This window comes from Pinus tabuliformis, chromosome 1_2, assembly GCF_031772625.1.
Source record: "Pinus tabuliformis cultivar Carrire ecotype Pingquan chromosome 1_2, CPIR1, whole genome shotgun sequence".
In the NCBI taxonomy this organism is placed as follows: domain Eukaryota; kingdom Viridiplantae; phylum Streptophyta; class Pinopsida; order Pinales; family Pinaceae; genus Pinus; species Pinus tabuliformis.
In genome coordinates, this window is record NC_142298.1 from 663,407,086 (window position 1) to 663,414,603 (window position 7,518).

A 7,518-nucleotide genomic window follows, 5' to 3' on the forward strand; every position below is an offset into this window, starting at 1 on the left:
TCACTCCTTTCGAAGGTGAACGAATGAGAGGGGAAGAAGCTAGGTTGGGCTCTAAAAACAACCATGATTTCCCTAGTACAACCAACTCTCTTGAAACACCCTTGTGTAGGGGTCAAACTTCCAATTGCATCTTATCTTAGTAACATTATGAGATTGACTGTACCTATACATTGTTACAACAATGATATTATGAGGGGAGTTTTTAGGCTAATAGTAGAGACCTTTCAAGATTGGGATAACACTGTGGGTCCTACCTTTGGGAAAAAGCTCTAGATTTTAGAAGATATGGCCATGATTAGATTATATGACATCATGTTTGATCTAGAATGTGATAAACTAATTCTTTAAATGTTCCAATGCTTCTTTAACAATAAGAAACATCATCCTCACATAGTCAAAACACACATGTAGTCCATCTTGTCTTCAGTTATCGAAGACCATGATGTCATTTGTAGGAAGTTATAGTCTAGGTTGTTGGCCATTTGGAGAAAGGAACAATTGGTCTCATTTTCTACTTATTAACTAGCTAAAACGTTGGTTAAGTAGAACATAAAATTGTTCAAGAGACGATTGACCCAAGAGTGGCTGTTGGGGATTTGTGATTACTAATCATGCAACAAGAATGAGCTAAGGAGAAGCGGTACATGAGAGATTTGATCAGCTATATATATAATGTAGGGTCCAGTACATCTTATCTGAAAGCATCAATCTTCTTCCAGTTGGTCACTAGCAGTGTAGACATGGATCTGCAATTCATCATCCTGAGTCATTTCAGGATCTCAACTGCATACTTCCCCTACCCAAGGAATATCTCTCCATCCTTCTAACAGATCTCCAAGCCCATAAAATAATGCATCGACCCTAAATCCTTCTTGTCGAAGTATATTTCCAAGTCCTCTTGCATTCCACTATGAGCCTCTTGCAAATTATCAGAAATAAGTCATCCACATATAGAATCAAAATGAGAGGCTCACACTTGACCTAAATGTAATACATGTTTGGATATGCCTTACACTTGGTGAAGCCCATGACCTGCAAGTAGTTATCAATCTTAGCATACCATACCCTAGGAGTGTGTTTGAGTCCATATAATCCTCTCTTCAATATACACACATGGGAATCCCTCCCATGCACTTCAAACCCCTCTCGTTGCTCGATATGAGTTTCTTCTACAACCACACCATTAAGGAAAGTTGTCTTTACATCCATTTGGTGAATCCTCCAACCTATTTGTGTTGTAATAGAAATTATTGCCCCAATGGAGGAGTATTTTCGAGTTGGGGCGAAGGTCTAATCACAATCAATCCCTTCTTTCTATGAAAACCCCTTAACCACAAATCGAGCCTTGAACGTATCCACACTACAATCTACAATGTGCTTAATCTTGTAGATCCATCTAAAGCCAACCACGAAAGGAAGGTTGCCTCTACATCCATTTGATAAATCCTCTAACCCAATTGTGTTGTAACTAGAATTATTGCCCTGATGGATGAGTATTTGGCAGTTGGGGTCAAGGTATAATCGTAGCCAATCCCTTCATTCTATGAAAACCCCTTAACCACAAATCGAGCCTTGAACTCATCCACATGACAATCTACAATGTGCTTAATCTTGTAGACCCATCTAAAGCCAACCACGAATTTTCTATTTGTTTGTGGCACAACCTCCCAAACATTGCTCTTCATGATGGAAAAATATTCTCCCACCATAGCATCCATCCAAAACTAATCCTCGACTACTTCTTAGAAGTTGAAAATATTGGTCGCAATTGGCTCACTCACCAATGCCATATAGCCTGAATATTTTTATGTTGCCCTTCTTTGTTTGACTAAACATCTAGGAGTCCCCATGCACTCTTGAGCATATCTTAGTGTCTACTCTACCCACTTGGCCTCCTCCATGTGCTAGAAGTCTAAGCCTGAGAGGAACACTCTTCTCCTCACCCTGCTCCTCTTGCCTAGCTTGCACATTCTTCTCACAATTATGTGTCATAGTATCTTGAGGTGTTTGTATTGTTCTTTTCTTAATTATCTCCTACTCTTGAACCTCCACTATAGGAGAATATATGCTAGAATACATCATGAGAGCCCTCTGTTCCTCAAACCTCACATCCATGTGTCTCATTGTTTTCCAGAGAGCAAGAATGTAAACTTTGCAGGATTTTGAGGTCTCATTGTGCCCCATAATAATAGGTTCTAATTTTGTTCTCTTTTTTGATGGAACATGGAAATATACCAAACAACCAAACATGTGGATGTGTGCCAAATCTAGCTTCTTTCCTTTCAAAGCTTCCTCATGTGTCAATTTTCCTAACACCTTATGTGGACTCTGGTTGTAAAAATAAACAACAATGTTGCAATATTTTGCCCATAGAAACATATGCAACTCTTGATCACGTAAAACAACCTTGACTACTCTGATAATAACATTATTCCTCCACTTTGCAACTCCATTTTGTTGAGGGTTTTATGGAATTCCAGCTCTTCCCGATACCATCATGTGCACAAAACTCCTTGAAGGAATTTGAGTTGTACTCGCCTCCATTATCAAACCTGAGTGTTTTAATATTTCTCCCTATTTGGTTCTCTATAAGGGCTTTGAATGTTGTTTTTCCACGACACTGGAGAATCTAGGTTAGGGTCTTAGAATCTCTAACAAAACCAACTAAAATGCCATAACAAACTACTTTTCACATTAGAACAAATATAGCAATAAATCAACACGTGTAAAAATAGACAACTTTTCTACAATCATGGCCCTCACACAATCACTAATACGATAATACTAACTAGGGTTTCATGTCAACAAATATGATAACCAACCTACCCTAAACAAAATACAACTAACCTACTAGCTAATATAGTGCACCATCACAACTTCTCTTGGTCGTACCCTAAAGACGTTTGTTGGTTCGTCTACTCCGAATCTCCATCTCTGCCTCTATCAATGAATCTTTCTCCTTTAGGTCACTGAACAGAGCTCTCCAAATTTCCCTCTAGCTCATCATTAGTCCATTAATGACTCAACACAGAGTCTTCTTGCGAGTAGTTCACAACTCCGTTTGTGAACAACTCCTTGATTGCCCACTACTGCTCCTTAGCTATTAGGTTATTCTTCCCTCTACTACCTTCCTATGCTAGTCCAATGAGGAAAAATTAGGAAACAAATGGTTTCCCACTATGACTGTCAAATGTCCTTCTCCAACTCTCGACTTAGGGTTGATTCACTAGCCCACTTAGGTTGTGACTTCTTCCTTCAAGGGATGAAACACTAAGCCTCCATATCATTTCCTCTCCTAGAATATCTAAAGTCCTTCTCAGTCTACACTTAGGTCTCAGTAGAACACCTACTTTCTTCCCTCCTAACAGCCACAATATGTCCAACAATTCTCCCATATTTGGACTATGTATCCACTAGAAAAACGTCAACAAAAGGAAACTAACATACCTTGTTTATTTTCTCATCTTGCAACTCCATTTTATGTCCTTATCTCATATTTTAGACATCTGGATAGGGCATGTTGTACCGAGTACAATAGCATGTCCAACTTGGTCTCCAATGCTCCGAAGGACTGTGGATACGCTTCTTCTAATAGGTCCTTCCTTCGTTGGTCCTTAGGACACCTTCGCGCCCATAGTTGTACCTTTTCGACGCTAAAAAAGGAACCTAGAGGAGCTCAGACTCCTACTAAAGTTCTCAGCATGCTCACAAGGATAATATACCACAAAATTTAGCACATAACTACTACTCTTCGTTGGCTTCTTTTGCTTCTAATGCAACCCAAACAGCGATGATAAATTAACCCAAAACAAGCCTTCTTTCTCTCCTTCATTAGGCCTTTCATTTGCGGTTACTACAAAGGTATTATCCTTGACATCTTACACTTTGAATGTGCCAAATGAAGTCTCCAACCTTTCTAAATAATATGCTCCTTGAGGACAACACTTCTTTGAAGAAGGACATGTTAGGTCCCTATAATACTAGTGTATCCCCCTTATTGTTATTGTTAGTGAAGTGCCTATTGTTATGGTTTTGCCCGTGTATGCCCCATATTGTTATTGTTGTTCCCTTACATTGTTATCGTTATATAGGATTTGATTATATTGTGAACCCTTAGATTCCTATATATATCAAGGAGGTCTTATCATTTGTATCATCCAAGAATTGTTCATTTATGTAAGGTAAAGGAAGTTCCGCCCTCGAAAAGGATAATTTTTTAGTCGTTTATCTATATTTTGTTTTGTTTTGTTTTGTGAGCCAATTGCATAACGTTATGAGCGCTAATAGTGAATTTTATGGAGACAAAAGGCTGCCCAATTTCACAATTTGCATGGAGGATTAATGCCTTGTCACTCAATGGATTTCATTGAGTTTGTACATTGCATTAATTTGAGTTTTGAACTTTGGTGTTAATATTTTGACTATTAACTCATTTAATAAAATCAACCTATTTTCCTTCCAATATTTGTCTCTACATGCCTCTTATATTTTGTTATGTTATTATTCATTGTTTTCACAACTTATCTCTACATGATTTCAAGGATTTGGCCTAGAATCCTAACTAGCTCATTATTCATTGTTTTCACACACATGATTTCAAAGTTTTGGCCTAAAATCCTAACTAGCTCATTGTCAATTCAAGTGAGATTTTGTTTTATTTTATTACTACTTTCTAATCATTCATCCCACTGTGAATATTATATTTCAAATGTATAAGTTTTCTATTTTTTGTTTAATATTTTTTTGCAATGTCAATATATCTAAAAATAAATAAGAAAAACACCAAAACATTTTCCAGAAAAATAATAATATTTATTTTAAAATAGAAAAATAATAATATTTATTTTAAAATAATTAATAGTTTTACTACATTATATTATATCTGAGATATCAATATTAACAAATTTTTAATATTATTTTTTACAATTAATTTTTTTTTAAATAATTATTTAGCGATATGGCATGTGAATGAATAATGCAAACCTCTTTCACCGCACTGTGTAAATTTAACGAGACTAAATCCTAAGCAGATTACCTGAGTCAAATCTGGTAAATAAATAAATTAAAACATGTTTAAATGGATTAAATGTATGTGACGCCGAAGGGAAAAGGTTTTAACAAAATTTGAACTACAATGGAAAGGCCAGGAATATGTTCAAAGATAAAGGAATGGTAGCACTTGCGTTCTCCATGGTCGGGGAGAAAGGGTTGTTCAAGGATAAAGGAATGGTCGGGGAGAAAGGGTTGGGTTAATAATGTACTAAGACTGCGGGAGAATGAAATTTTTGATATGCATGAAGAGCGTTGTAGGCACTGGTAATTTACCTAAACTTCACCAGAATTTGCATAGATTAAAACGCTTGCAGATGCTTCTTTTTACCGACAAACCGTCTTGGAAAACGCTTGCAGATGCTTCTTTTTGATCCATCTTTATGTTAGCGCAATCTGTTTTCCGCATTATGTTAACGCAATCTGTTTTGCTTCTAAGTTTGGTTCTTTGAGAATTCTTATATTTATCTCCTCCCCATCTCAATCCCAATCCCGCAGCACTAATTTCTATTCCAGTCTCATAATCCCCAACGCCAAAATGGAAATGGCTACACTCTATATCTGTTTGCAGGCCATACTATTATTATCCCTTAATGCTTCACCAATGGCACAGGCTTTACCAGTACAAGGTTTGCATCAAAGTACAATTAATTTAAGTACTGAACCGGACTACACCCCTGTGCCAGTTAAAGGAGGGGATGTAGACTGGCTTGAATTTCCTATAAATTTAGAGTACTTGGAAGCCGAGTTTTTCCTGTGGTCAGTCTTCGGTTATGGACTGGATAAGGTTGCACCAGAGCTCGTAAGCGGTGGACCACCTCCCATAGGCGGACAGAAGGCTAACCTCGATCCATTCCTCTTTGAGGTCATCAAGGAATTTGCCGACCAGGAAGTTGGTCACCTCAGGTAATCTCTGTTATTCTATTTTGCTCTCGGAATTGGTATTTTAATTTTATTTTAATCCAGCAGAATTGGTGGTATATGGATTCTAACCACTACCACTGTAACTTTTACATTAAATTAATATGTATAACAATCCTAATTCTTCAATGAAATCCAACGCAGGGCTTTGAAGAAAACTGTGCCCGGCTTTCCTAGACCCCAACTGGATCTGAGCGCTTCAAATTTTGCCAAAACCGTCGACGTTGCATTGAATACCACTTTGTCGCCTCCTTTTAATCCGTACGCTAATAGTCTCAATTATCTACTTGCAAGTTATTTGATTCCCTATGTCGGACTTACGGGCTATGTCGGCGCCAATGCTCAGCTTCAAGACCCCACTGCCAAGCGGGTAAATTACTGCTACGTTTTGTTTTGCATTACCAGTAAATAAATTGTTAGATTTTTTTATTTTTTTTATACATATTAGAGATGGGTATTTGGATGGTGGTTTTTCGGGATATTTTGGAATTCGACAGATTTAAGCCATATTCGTCAATTATGCGTATTAAGGATGGAAAATTTAAGCGAAGTCAAATAATTGTTATCTGAAATCCTAGTGTTGTATTTGTTTTGTTGTATATTCTATGAATATACAGTTGGTAGCAGGGCTTCTTGGAGTGGAATCGGGACAGGACGCGGTTATCCGTGCTTTATTGTTTAAACAAAAGGATGACCGGGTGGTGCCATATCCATACAAAGTCTCAGATTTCACATCACGGCTCTCCAATCTAAGGAATACTCTGGGAGACACAGGAATTGCTGACCAGGGATTGATTCCAGGATACATTCTTGCAGGCGATAAATACTTTGTTGCATATGCACGCACTCCCGCCCAGATTTTGAGGATAGTCTACGCATCGGGTAACGAATCATCCCCTGGAGGATTCTACCCTCGTGGTGGTGATGGACGTTTTGCACGCCAATATCTCTCCAAACCATGATCCTAAAATGAGAGAGAGTAATTCCTAGGTTTTGAATGTTTGCCTAATGTCTTCGTTCCATTGTCTCATTATCTAAAATTCCGTGACGTGGAACTTCAAATAAATAAAGGCTTATAAGCTTCAATTTGTGTCCATGTTTCCTCGTTCATTTCTCATAATGAGATGGATTGATGGAGTGAGGGTGGTTTTTTTCACAATAAGGTTTTCAGGGATTATTCAAAATGATTACTACTCTTATTTATTTTTTTTACAATAGGATTATTCAAAATTATTATTATTTTTTTTTATTTTTATATTTACTTCCTAAAATTAAGAATAAGTAACTTATTAGCTTAATCTAATTTAAGTAAAAGACCAAATTATGTACTACCTAATAGATTATATTCAATAGTCCACAAATGAGATATACTAATAACTTGGTTCATGCATATCAAAGAATACCATAATGCACTTTTAGTCCGGAGGCATTCACCATTCTAACCTTATCACAATGACCCAATTTTTCAATATAATATGATATAATTTTTAAATACTTCCAATAAATTAAAATTGATGATTGAAAAAATAACATTGAGATGCTTTAAAA

General features: G+C 36.9%; 1 pseudogene; it reads left to right on the top strand.

Annotated features, from left to right (window-relative positions):
* Positions 1-5,581: 5,581 nt before the first annotated feature.
* On the top strand, positions 5,582-6,932 carry LOC149207437 (ferritin-like catalase Nec2 pseudogene; annotated as a pseudogene).
* Positions 6,933-7,518: the final 586 nt, after the last annotated feature.